The sequence below is a fragment of the Gavialis gangeticus genome, unplaced genomic scaffold (genome assembly GCF_001723915.1).
Source record: "Gavialis gangeticus isolate Ggan-Ray unplaced genomic scaffold, GavGan_comp1, whole genome shotgun sequence".
Classification (NCBI taxonomy): Eukaryota; Metazoa; Chordata; order Crocodylia; family Gavialidae; genus Gavialis; species Gavialis gangeticus.
Genome location: NW_017729015.1, coordinates 706,672 through 718,767, shown reverse-complemented (window position 1 = coordinate 718,767; position 12,096 = coordinate 706,672). Strand labels below are relative to the sequence as shown.

Sequence of the window (12,096 nt, the reverse complement as noted above, 5' to 3'; positions counted from 1 at the left end):
CCCCCCCCCCCCGAGACTTCAGCGCTTCTCCAACTATCCTCCTTAGCTCCTTAGAAATGTAGGGGCTGTCTGTACGACAGGATAGGTTTGTCCCCCGTAGCTAATTTGAGATGGTCATCCTTTTCCAGGAAGGGTTGGAAGTCATTAATGACGTGTCCAAGGTGTTCCAGCTGGGAGTCATAGGTGACAACCAGAAAGATTTTGTCCTTGTCCCAGGGTTGGTATTGGAGCAGGTCAGAGAGAGGTCTGAGACTGGCTTTGTTGTTTTGAGTGGCTACAGTTTGGGGATTGGATTATAACTGAAGGAATCCCTGTTCCCCTTTCTTAAGGTAAAAATCTCAGTCATTGGGATCAGAGCAGATATGGTTGTAACACTGAGGGCAGTGGATCTAGTGGTATGCTTAGGGTGAAAGCTGGTGGTGTGAAGGTAGCTGTGGTGATCAGTTGTTTTTTGATACAACATGAAGGTGATAGGGCCATTGTAAAACTTCACTGTAGGGTCTAGGAATTGAATTTCCTGGGTGGAGAATTCCAGAGTTAGTGGGATGGAGAGCTGGAACTTACTAAAGTCCTCTGGAGAGTCTTTCCCACGTATCCAAACAATGACGATATCATCAGTGTACATCAGGTATATTTGGGGGGGATAAGAGGGCAGCTGTGGAGGAAACCAACTTCAAGGTCTATCATAAATAGTTTGACATACTGGAAGCCATATACATGCCAATGGGAATGCCATTAGTTTATAGGTATAGGGAGTCCCCAGATCTGAAATGGTTGTATGTGAGGGCAAAGCAGGAGAGTGTAATGGAAATAAAACCAGTCCTCATCAGGCGTTCTGTATGACTTGACAGCCCTTCTCATGTGGGACATGGCATCCACGGTAGCTAATAGAATCAGAGAAAATCAGAGTTGGAAGGGACCTCAGGAGGTCATCAAGCCCAACCTCCTGCTCAAAGCGGAACCATCCCCAACTATCTCATCCCAGCCAAGGCTTTGTCTAAATGGGTCTTAAAAACCTCCAAGGATGGAGATTCTACAACCTCTCTGGATAACCGTTCCAGTGCTTTCCTACCCTCCTAGTGAAATTTTTTTCCTAATATCCAATCTAAACTTCCCTTGCTGCAACTTGAGACAATTGCTCCTTGTTCTGTCATCTGCCACCACTAAGAACAGTGTAGTTCCTCCTCTTTGGAACCACCCTGCAGGTAGTTAAAGGTTGCTATCAAATCTCCCCTCAGTCTTCTCTTCTTCAGACTAAATAAGCCCAGTTCTCTCACCATCTCCTCATAAGTCATGTCCCCCAAGCCCCTAACCATTCGTTGCCCTCCACTGGACTCTCTCCAATTTGTCTACATCCTTTATGTAATGGGGGCCCCAAAACTGGACACAGTACTCCAGATGTGGTCTCACCAGTGCCAAATAAAAGAGAAGAATCACTTACCTTGATCTGCTGGCAACGCTCCTACTGATGCCGTTAGTATACCATTAGCCCACTATGCTTTTAGCTTTCTTTGCAACAAAGGCACATTGTTGGATCGGTGTTTGCTAATATGGTGTTTGCTAGAAGCTTGTCAATGAAGCCCTGTTTCTTTGAGAAGTCTGTGCTGTGTGTCTTTCATATTAGCTGACAGCTCCAGTGGCATGTGGGAATAGGATAGTCAACACTGCCAAAATTTTCCCCCATAATAGTGCCAATACCAGAGACAAAGGTGCTCATAGGACTGTAGGAAATTAGGGCTGGAAGGGACCTCATAAGGTCATCTAGTCCAGCCCACTTGCTCAAGGCAGGATTGTACCTGACTAAACCATCCCAACCAAGTGTATGTCCAATCTGCCCTTGCAAACTTCCAAGGATGAGAGTCCCAAGTTTCTCTAGGTAGGCTGTTCCAATGCTTAACCACCCTTATATGCTTAGCTCACGCTGTGGCTTACATCCAAAAATCCTATGTGTGGAAGGCAGTGACATAATGTCTGGACAGTGCACCTGGGGCAAGCTTCTCTCAGCCCTCCCCAGGAAGCAACCCACAGAGCATCAGCAAGGAGCAGGCATGAGCCATGTGTCCCATGTGGTGCAAAGCATTCTGGGAATTGTAGCTCACTATAGCAGCAGTGGTACTCATTGCTGCTGGCAGGGGGCATGAGGGTGGAGATTTCATCACGATTTTTTGTACTGAAGCCCATGTCAGGAGGGCAAAAGGAATTACTGATTTTAGCAAAAAACATATTTGCCCCCTAGTTGTAGCAAACCCCACTGCTGCTCTACAGAACTATGGTTCTCACTCAGAGCAACTTACACCTCATAACACACATTGCCCCCACTGCTGGGATGTGCAAGACCAGGGAGGAATGGGAGAGTGAAGTGCCACCCTCCCTTCCTTCTGGCACCCCTCCTCTTAGGCTGCCTCCAGCGTATGTGCCCCACTTGCCCACCCCATGTTACACTATTGGAGAAAGGTTACATCACTTCTGGGAGAAGGCAGAGCTGGAAGACTGAGGGGAGAAAAGACACCTGCCTGCCCAAGAGCACAAACTAAAACCCAAGGAAGACTCTGCAGAGTAATAAGGACTCTGCAGAGAGAGGTGAGAAAGAAATTCAGGAATTTGCTGTTTTGCCTGTATCCATAACTCTCATTTGTGTTGCCTATGAGCCAAGTTTGTATGTCTAAGAAGTTCTGATACAAAGCTTTTGTCTCGTGCTTTAACTGTCATGAGGTCCCAAAGGATTAAACTATAATCTAGAGTAGGGCTGTCCAACTTCTAAATGGCTCATGCCCTATTGGCCACACCAGCAGGGCCACAAAACACATGGAGCACACCAGGGAGAGATGTGGGCCTGCAGGCTGCATGCTATGGAGAGCATGCCCCACAGGGACTGGGATGGGGCAGGAAGCAGCAGTCAGAAGAGGGAGGGAGAGCCCAGAGAGACTGGCTGCAATTGCGGCCAGAGAGATCGGGGAACTGCAGCCAAGCAGAAGTCCATGGCCCTCAAGTTATCTCCTTGTGGGTGTAGCAGGCTCATGTTTCAGGCGTGGCTGTGATGCCCCGTGGTGGCCACGCGATCCCTGCCCAGCTCCAGCTCTAGGGTGCCCTTCCCTCCTTACTTGCCCACCACGCCTTTGATCTTATTGTTTTATGAGGAGGGAGGCTGCCTAAAGGTCCTAGAGCGAGCCTCAATCTGCCTAATAGCCAGAAGTCCCTAGTCTGGACCCTAGTCTAATCTCAGGATCATCCTGACCACCTGTGCCACTCCAAGGCACCTGCAGCCTTCAGGACTGTTACATGTAAGCATTTCCCATCTCAAGCCTTGGCCTGCTTGCCTCTGCCCCTTTTCTCTTGATGAGCCCTCTAGCTCCAGTCCACTATACCAGACCCAGCTTCTGGGTCCCAGCTTCTTGTCTTGCCCTCCGGGGCCTTTGTCTCTGCCCCCTTTCAGGCTGCTGGACCCTCCGGCCCCAGGCTCTGCCCTGCTCTGGGTGCTGAGCCTATTGGCTCCCAGTCTGCACCTGCCTCAGGCAGGGCTCAAGGTGGTGGCATGCCTCTTAGGTGCTAATGGGACCTCCAAACCACCAAACTAAGCCCTCAGTCCCACCCCAACCACCAGACTAAACTAACCAAAACACAAGGCTCTGGTATAACTAAACCTCTAAACTCCTGGCCCTATACCACAACTCCTACCCAACCACAGGCCTTAGTCCACTGCTAGCCTCTAGCCCTTTGCTTGCTGTCTCCAGGCATAGAACATGCAGTCTGCCTCTCAGCACCACGCACCTTGGGCCATAGCCAAGCTCGTCCCTCTTCAGCCTCCAGGGCCAAAGCACCTGCCCTGGCTCTTGCCCTGCCTTACATCTCTCCCAGGCCCTGTCCCTTTCTGGGCAGGTAACTCCACAGGGTTGGCTGCAGGTTCCCCCTAATTAGGATCATTAACTGGACTCCCTGGAAACCCCATTGCAGGTGTGCCCGGTGTCCTTTGCAGGGCTCTCTCTAGGCTCTTTCTCCCTTCAAGTGACAGAGAGTCCCAGGCTCTATCACCATGGGCCACATGTGGCCCACAGGCTGCAGTTGGGCATCCTTGATCTATAGTGGCCACAAAATGGAGCTCTGCAGCATGAGTATACATGAGTAGCTGGGTTCAAGTACTGGTATCAAGGCCAAGGGTAGCTGCTTTGTAGGATCACAATCCAAAGATACCACCAGACATGGTCTGTGCCCTAGGCCTGAGTCCTAAGCCATGTCTCTACATCCTCCTGCTGCTACCTGGACCAACATCAAGGAAATAAACTGCTCTGTACTTTCCCAAATTATGTTCTGAACTTTGTGGTAAGGTGGGCAAGCTGCTCCAAAGGGTTCTCCCTAGTGCTTCTCTGTCAATTTTAGTCAATAGAGAGCTATTGAGTCCTTGATAATAGGGCTCCTTGATATTAAGTCCTTGATAATAGGGCTTTTTGATAAGTGAATTAGCTAAACCAAGCTAAGACCACTTTAACTCTGAATAAGAATATGCAGGTGAAGATGTAGTGTGGTTTCACTGATGTATTTTAAATTCTCACCTTTAATTAATTCAGTTTATTTTTTTTAATTCTCTCCATGCAGATATGCCCTAAAGGACCCTTTGTCTAAGTTCAGTAATGGAGTAAATGGATGTGCTCTGTCACAAATATGATATTATCCAAGCATTTGTGAATCTCAGCCATGCCCAGGCTCACCCCAAACAGTCTCTCTTTGTCTCTGGTCAGACAAACCTGCTTTCAAAGTCTTCCAGTCATGTCAGCAGGATCTCAATGAGGGGATGCCTACCTAGGACCATGCAGGTTGACCAGAGGTGTCTGAACTAGTCCCTTATAGCTATCTGAGGTATTTAGACCTGTATACTCATGTTAGCTCAGTACTTTACTTGTGTTAATTATATATGGACAAATTAACTCGGGTATCTCTGCATAGGACTCTGCATTGCCCATATACTGCTAAAGTGATCTGGAAACTCCATTAAATGCCAGTACTGGGGATGTCATCATTACACTTTTTATATCAGTGATTCTCAAACAGGGTGTCACAGCACTCTGGGGTGGCTTGAGAGACTTTCAAGGGTGCCATGATGAACCATGCAATGTTAGCACTGTTTGGTGTGCAAATATGATTCACAAGATAAACTAGAGATTTCATATGAAAATCCATGGTGTCCAAAACATTTTGGTTTGTTGTGGTCTTTCTGAGATCTTTGCAACAGAAGAATTGCTCTACTATTTTTCTGTAGTCAAAAATACTGAAAACTAAGAGCTGGTATTTTCCAAGGGGTGCCATGAGTTGAACAAAGGGTACCACAAGTCTAAAAAGATTGAGAACCACTGTTTTATATTTTCCAAAAATCATTTCTGCCCAGATCCACCCAATAACTCAAAGAAGCATGGACTATGGAAGACATAATAGAGATGAATTTTCTCCAGGATCTTAATATGCCAAGAAACCTTGTGCAGTTTTAAGTGGCAGTATTTTGGCCATCCCAGAAGTGCCCTCACTTTGACTCATCCTGGAAGTGCCCTCACCTTCATGTGTAAGCCAATGATTCTTTGCCTGGAGCTGCACAGAGATGCAAAGCATTGTGAAGGTCCTCTTCAGTAGAGTAGTTACCTTTCCTCTCCTGGCACCTCTTGGTAGCCTTTCCCATAACTTGTCCAGCAGTGTCATCAGCTCTTGTGGAAACTATTCCTTGCAAATGCCATTGCCAGAGTGCTTTCAACATGTGGACTCTCTCTGAACTGGCTATGTACAATTCTGGTTGAATCTCTGATCTGTACAGATTCATCCTTCTCTATGTACAATGTTGTGCATGCAAACAAAAGGGTTTCTTTCTTTCCCTGTATCCCCCCCCTCTCTCTCCTTCTCTGCATTCATTTGAATGACAAAGGTTTCCAATTACAGTCCTCCTGGGGAATCAAACAGCAAGGCTTGCTGCTCGCTTAGTGACTGGCAGATTAAGACAGATAAAGGGAGAGATCTGTATATTGACTCTGTGTTTGTGTAATTCAGGGGATGGGAGAGTGGCTGGGAGTGAGGAGGAATCTGACCCATATAAATAGCCAGCAGCATTTTAAAACTAAATCATCTTGAAAATTCATGGTCAACTCTGTCAGTTCCTTCTATTGTATCGCTGGAGAATCATAAATAATTCAGCCTTGCTCAAATATTTATTGAGATCAATTTAGCCCTGAGTCCATCATCCCTCTCTGAGAAAACAGTTCCTTTAGCATCTCCTCTACCCTTCATGAGCCTAGTTAGGAAGAAGACACCTGTTGCCTCCCAGCTACGCCTACAGGGGCCAACGGTCAGTACTGCCAGCAGGTCTGATTTAGCCATCCAACCTATCTGTGATACCACTATTTCTAGGTTTTGTGATTTGACAGAGGCACACAGGTAAAGACATCTCTCTATAGGAAGCAAGAAGCTTGATGACAGCTTCAGAACTGCTGCATGCCACATGACACAGAAAACAGGTATGTAGCCTCATACCACATACACCATAATAAGTACCCAAGCATCACACCTATCCCTAGTACAAAAGGATCTCAGCTCTGCCATAAGGATGATGACACCTGCAAGATTTCTTTGTTCCTTCTTCCCCCTCCATCTGTTTACTCACTGGCCTGCAACAACTCCACTTCTAGACTGTAAGCTCTCTGGGGAAGGCACTGTGCATTTTGTTCATTCAGTTAAATAGGGCCCAAACTGGTGAGTCCTTTATATGCTATTGTAATATAGTAACAAAGAATTTAGGAGTAAAGTTCATCTGTGAGAGGACAGAGCTCTCTCAGGGGTTGGCCTGGAGCTATGAAATGAATTCCCCCCCACCCCGCCTTTTCTGCTCCTACTGCACAGTGCACTTTTCCTACCCGCCTTCTCTAAAGTATCGTTGTCTGTCTGGCTTCAGCAGTTAACCAATATTCTAGGCCTTTCAAGTTTGCATCTCTTAGGAGGAGAAATGGATGAACCAAGTAAGGTATAAACTTTGGTGCAATCCTGGGGTGGGTTTTTTTGGGTGGGGGGGAGTAGTTTTTTGGTTTGTTTGGGGGTTTTTGCGGGGGAGGGTTGTTTTGGGTTTTTTAGAAATAGTCCCTGTAGACTCCTGTTTCCTTATACACAGGAGGAACAAGCAAAAGCAGGCAGTGTTCTTGCTTACAATTTCTAAGTCATCCCTTCCAATCAGTCCTGTATCCAGGAAGTATTGTCTCCCTGCTCCCTCTTAAGGCCATGCTCATGACTGGTGACAACAAGAGAAGCAGCTTTTTCCTGGCTTTTTGCTTCTTACACATCTTGCCAAAACAATCCCATAGCTCCTGCATTTGCAATCAGGAGAATTCTCAGCCCACATATGCTAGCTTCTGAATAGATCTTGCCATGCAGCCCACTGCCTTTATCAGTGCCCTCCTATTGTTTCCAGTTACCACTACGTGAAAGGGGTTTTAATAGCTCAGATCAAACACTCCCCTTGACGGCAGTCGTGATCCCCTTCTAGCAGCACAACACACACTGAGCAGAGATTACACAGAATTTATAAATCTCCCTAAGAAAATGTTCCATGCTGCATACACAACAAACCAGGCATGACTGATGCTGGTCATGTCACTTAATTCACTAAGGGATACCATGAATAGAATAGAATAGAATAGAATAGAATAGAATGTGTAACCTGAAAGCAACTTTTATGAAGCTCAGATCTCAGAACAGAGCATGCAAATGCAGCCGTATTCAGTGTATTTCAGCATATTGTAGAACCTCCCATTCCCTGTTTTTGATCCTGGTTTTTTTGGCAGTCTTTCTGAGGTCTGATGCTCTGTGCATGTCCTTTGAGCTTCAGCCCTCTGCAGCTTCTAAGTCCTTTCACCTGAGTCTGTTGCACCACACATACAGTTGTTTACCATAAAAAATAGCCTGAAAATCAGCAGTACCCCTGTGCTCTGGCCAGACACTAAAGCAAACCCCACTTGGTATCATTTGCTGGCACAATCCAGAAGCATTGAAATTCAGGCTGTGGTCAGCTAGAACAGCATGAGCATCCTGCCCCTCCCAATCAGACACTTGTAATTGGTGTGAAGTAGAGCATAATGCTGAGACAATACAGTGTGGCTGTACTTGCATGTCTCTGCTTGCTTGGTCAGCAGGTCCGCAGAACTGAACAAGTGCCCAGAGTGAGCATGCAGGCTGTTGTCTGTGAGTCTAGTTGCTGTTGATATTCTGGCATATATTCCTGCACATGTGCAAGACCATGAGCTTTTTGTTTGCAACATGAGCTCCTTGGGACAGGGGCCATGTGAGAGCCTTATCTGGGGAAGCAGGGGGCTCTCTTATATGTGAAAAAAAGTTAATGAAATGAAAGTGAAACATGCCCATTAATGGTGCTGCTGACCCACATTTACAGCAGCAGATAATGATCATTGTTTAGTTGGATTATTAACTAATGTCATTTCTCCAGCACTTCCATCTGATGATCACAAAGCATTTCAAATTATTAATAGGGGGAATCTCAGAACAGTTGTATATGGAGTGGAATCACAGTGTTACAACAGATTCAGGGAAACTGAGGCACAAAGCAGTGAGGTCATGGGAGTGAAACTGGAATTTCAGGTAGAAGCATGAAAGTTTAGATACAAACCACAAAGACAAGTGCTTTGCATTGTCAGTCTTAGAGTTCTGCAGTCTGTCTTTTGCTAGGAAGCAGAGATCAGTGCTTCTCTTGATAGCAAGGCATCTTGCAGACGCACTGCTATGCTACAACCGGGTGAACTATCAATTGGGGGTGAAAGTGAACCCTACTTGTAGGGTTTGTCCACTAAGTTTTGGAGCTACCTGTGGATGTGTTAGGCAAGGCTGGTGCTCCAGTGGGTTCCTAGGCTTCCTGAGGCACCTGGTCTTAAGAAACTGAAGTTACCTGTCATATAGTATTAGTATTTTTCCTAAGGAATATTTTTTTTTTCTCTTTTAACGACTGTTTCATGAGAATGAGACTTACGTAAGCCCCAGCCACTGGGGCTCCAGATATACTGTTCTTATCTAATTTCCCTACAATCAGATACTTTGGGGAACTTAGGCCTCAGGTTACAGTCCAAGTCCTTTTTCCTCTGCTTTTCTGATTAAGTCAGTGGGGATGAAAAGAGGAAGGCATGAATGACTGATTTTTATTTGGGGGAACACAGCAGAAAATGTTGTGTAGAGCTCACACCACTCAGACCCCATAGTGGCTTGCAGCAGGAGAGATCTGCACAATGACTGAACACGGTCAACGCGGAGAAGAGGAAGCCGAGGAAGAGACATGACAAACAGAGCAAGGGGAAATCCAGAGCTTTGTGCAAAGCTTTGCTACACATAGATTTGCATCCAATCAAGTTCCGGCACAGCCTCCAAATGTTCAGAGGTGTCACTAAAATAAGCTTCAGGGCCTGTGGATGCCTAAGAAAACAATTGGCTCCTCTGCAAAACTGCATGGGAAATCCAAAACGAATGGGCTCTTGCCATATTTCAGCACTACCACTTTTGGTCCTGGTTAGCACCAGGGAGCTCAGAGGGAATGGAAAGTCTTCCAAGCCTGACTGTTTGGGGATGCTTCCTTAATCAGTCTCCTCTGAGCTCAACTTCAGCTGGCAGGGTGCCTATACACATGCATCAAAGCATACACATGCATCAGTTAATCAAGTCTGCTAGAGAGTGGTAAGTGCCACTTCCAGCAGATTCTGGCGTCACATGTATCAGTGTCCCTGTGCTGAAAAATGGTGGCGGAGGCACTTTAACTAAAGCTTGTTTGAAGAGCTTTAGTTAAAGTGCCCCTGCCGCCATTTTTCAGCAAGGGAATGCTGATACATGTGACACTCTAAGCACTTTAATTAAGATCAACTCTTGGAGCTGCTGTAATTAAAGCGCCCTCCCCCCAACCTGCCAGAACATGTGTATAAACGCCCTCTGAGCCTTACAAGTGCCTGGTCTTAGGGAGGAGCTTTGACATCACCCTTCAGGCACAAGACTAAACCAGCAGAGAGTGGAATCAGGCTTCCACAGACATCCTAAGGGGGGTCATCTATCACTATTGCCCAGCCGGGGCAGTGCATAGGGCCCAGGACAGGAATGTGCAGCCACAGGGCCTGGCCAGGGAGTGGGAGGGTGCCATGGGTGGCTCATCCAGGGGTTGGGGGGGGAGGGAAAGTGGGAATAGCTCCCTGCCACTGAGCACACTCCCAGGGAGGGGGGCATGGGAGGGGCCCATGCCTCCCTGATTTGTGCACTGGGCAAGGGAGGATGCAGGCTTCAGGCTTCCAGACCTGATATCTTGTCCCTGGGAGCCCCATACCGGCTGCATTGTCATGGCAAGGTGCCCCCTGCCCACCTGGCAGCAGTGACAGAGTCGTGCCCCTCACTGCTGCCAGGCAGGCAGGGGGGCCCTCATTATAGTGGTGTGGTTGGCATGAGGCTCCCAAGGGCAGGACAGTGAGGCAGGGAACCCCAAGCCCAGAGCGGGCAGCTGGCCTCCACCCCCCATGGGCTCCTCTCCGCTCTGCTCTGGCCGCGCCACTGGGAGCTGGGGTGGGGTGGGGGGGAGGGGAGAGGCAGGCATGTGTCCAGCCTTCCAATTTGGAAAAGGTGGTCACCTGAGCTGGAGCTGGAGAGAGGAGAGCAGCCTCACCACTGACCCAGACAGCCTGTTCCTGTGCAAAGAGTCTCAGGAGAAGCAAGAAGAGCTCCAGGCTCTGGACAGCCACCACACCCATGGCACATTTGTACAATTGCAGATCCAGCTCCTCCAGGAGATGGATCATGCCTCCTGCTTCTTCTTTGCCCTGAAGAGGTGAGATACCAAGAAGTACATCACCTGCTTCCTGGCAGAGGACAGCACCCTACACACAGATCCTGGCAAGCTGCAAAAAGCCAAGGGGCCTTCTTTGCAAGACTTCTCATCAAATCTGCCTGATGCTGACATCTGTCAGGTGCTGAGAGAGGGACTGCCATGAGGGACGGCACAAGCAAGTGTACTGGCTGGAGGATCCTCTCACTGAGAGAGTAATCTGATGATGCCTACCAACAAGTCTCCATTACTGACTGGCTGATAATGCAGTTCTGCTATACCTTCTGTGATGTCCTTGGCCAGAATCTCGCCACAGTATCGGCTGAGTCCAAAGGAGACAGGGAGCTCTCCCTGTGCTGACCCTGCTTCCCAAAAAGGGAGACACCCATGAACGGAGGAACGGGCACCCAGTCTCGTTCCTCTGCATGGATTACAAGGTTCTAGCCAAGCCACCCTGCTGCGGCTCAAGGCCTTGCTGGTGCACGTGGTCCACGTCAACAATGCATAAATGGTTGTCATACTATCCCTGGTAACCCGCACCTGGCAGTTTTACTGAGAAGTGTCCACAGGCTCCTTGGATACAATCAAGGGGCAGAGGGTGCTAGTCAGTGTCTCCCACCCTTGAAGCACTAGTTATTAATCTTTCACATTCATTCCTGTTCCTGTTTTGTCATCTGTTTCCCCCAGTATCCTGTTGGTACACAGTTAGTGGTCTCCCTCTAATGACAGAGGGAGGCTTACAGGTTCTTGGTGGGCCTAGGCCCCCTGCTCCTGTGTAACAAATAGACATGTCTGACACCGGCAGGAGTGCATGCTTTAGCTGGAAAGCATATGAACAAAAAGTGGGTCGTAAGAATATATGAAAGGGTCGCAAACAAACTTTAAAAATGGATCCTCCTTTAAAGCAGAAAAAAGAGGGAAACCGTGGGATGTCCCTTGCATGCTGGCAGAGCTCCAGCCTGCAAGGGGCTGCTTGGGGCCCCCCATGCCCCACACACCAACCCCCTGCCCCATACATCAGCGGGCTGGGGCCAGGGGGTAGTGGGTCGGGAGTGAGGGGCACTGGGTCAGGACTTGCCATTGATGTTTACAAATGGGTCCTGGTACAAAGAAGGTTGAGAACCACTGGTCTAGAGCAATCTGTTCCCTGTCATTCCCAGGCCCCTGGGGAAAAGTGGAAGTGGTCATTTGTAGTTGGCACTACGTTTACAGTTGTGAATGCATGGCTGTCGGCAGCAGCTGCTTTCTTCTCCCTCCCCCCCACCCCCCCCGAA

The 12,096-nt window shown here is 48.0% G+C and overlaps 1 long non-coding RNA gene across 1 annotated transcript in view; it reads right to left on the bottom strand.

Moving 5' to 3' along the window:
- The window catches only part of LOC109293965, a 112,654-nt gene that overhangs the window by 68,733 nt on the left and 31,825 nt on the right, over positions 1 to 12,096 (bottom strand). The window lies entirely within an intron of this gene.